The 1,486-nt window shown below is 36.1% G+C and overlaps 1 protein-coding gene across 2 annotated transcripts in view; it reads left to right on the top strand.

Annotated features, from left to right (window-relative positions):
• The window catches only part of LOC107678782 (cysteine-rich motor neuron 1 protein-like), a 65,379-nt gene that overhangs the window by 36,671 nt on the left and 27,222 nt on the right, over positions 1-1,486 (top strand). The window lies entirely within an intron of this gene.

The raw sequence follows: 1,486 nt of genomic DNA, 5'->3' as shown, positions 1-1,486 counted from the left end.
AGACTTATATATATATATATATATATATATATACATACACACACACAGACACACACACACACACACACACAGCCCATTAAAGCTCAGACTGGCGTTCCACTTGCGTGTGCTCAACAGCGTCGAGCAGCAGGCGTCTGCAGACTACAGAAGCTTTGCCTTTTACTGCTCCAAGCAGCCAAATGGAAGCCACCTGCTGTCCTTAATTATACGTTATTATTTTCTGGAAGAATTATTAGTCACACCTCTTTAGCTCTGGACGTGCCAATTTGGTTGCAATTGATGCTCGTTGCACATGTGGCATCCCAGCGTGTTGTTCTCAACAAAAGCACCTTCGTTGAGGTTCGACGGCTTGGTTTGATTTCGAGGTGACAGAAGAAATCAGAAAAGCAGTTTTTTGTAGTTTGTTCACGCTAAGGCGATTTTAAACACAAACGGTTCGTCACGGCTGACGGATGAGGAAGATCGCTGCACGGTAATTGCAGCTGTGTTTATGTGTAATCAATACAAACCGTACGCTTCTGTTTGCAGTTAAACTGCACTGTACGGATGCGTTTGGAGCAAACGACCCCAGGAGCGGCTCACATGATCGGAGCCAAACAACAGATGACTCTGAAGTTTAACTTCGGCACGCAGTTCTTGCAACACGCACCAGTTGAGCCCATGAGGATGCATTTACCAGACACATCTGAGTTTGCATCATAGCTATAAATCTGAGAAAAGATTCGGTGAAATCAGTCTCTTTAAATCGTTAATTTATGCTCCTTTTTGTGAATCTAATCAGTGCATGCTGTTCTAAAGAAAAATTGCTGTATAATTAAAATATAGGAGCTATTGGATAATGAATTAGCGGTGGGTGGTGTGACCAAAATATTATTTCCCAGTATGAGTTGTTTAAATGTCAGAAACTATATATATTCCCAGCTAACAGGGAATGTTCTGAAAAAGTTATTTTAAAGTTTTAAAGGTTCTTTTAAAGTAAACAAACGTTCTTCCAGTAGCATTAATAGAATGTTTGTTCAGAGTTATTGAGTCTTTAATAATGTTCTCAAAATGTTATTTATACATCGTTCATGGAAACATTGTAGTTGACCCTTCGTCTAACATTTTTAAATGTAACTACTTGTTTCAGAACGTTCAGAGAACATTCAAACGTAACGATGTTTGCAAAATGATAAAATGCTAAACATTCCATTAATGTTTGCATAACAAAAGAAATAAAAGTTTTAAAAACAACATTTTGTACATTCAGAGAACATTCAGAAATAAAGTTTTCATAACATAATGGACATATTAGAACTTTTTTTTTTTTAGCTGGGATCATGATAGTTATTTTTGTTAAAAATTCAATTCAAAAACAATTTATATAATACACAACCTTGTGGGAATGCCCATTTTTTAATAATTTAAATATGAAAAAGACTGGAGTAATGATGCTGAAAATTCAGCTTTGCATCACAGGAATAAATTACAATTTACAATATGTTAC

The sequence above is a fragment of the Sinocyclocheilus anshuiensis genome, unplaced genomic scaffold (genome assembly GCF_001515605.1).
Source record: "Sinocyclocheilus anshuiensis isolate Anshui unplaced genomic scaffold, SAMN03320099.WGS_v1.1 scaffold208, whole genome shotgun sequence".
NCBI lineage: Eukaryota > Metazoa > Chordata > Actinopteri > Cypriniformes > Cyprinidae > Sinocyclocheilus > Sinocyclocheilus anshuiensis.
Note: the sequence above shows the minus strand (reverse complement) of the source record. Positions and strands in the feature narration are given on the sequence as shown.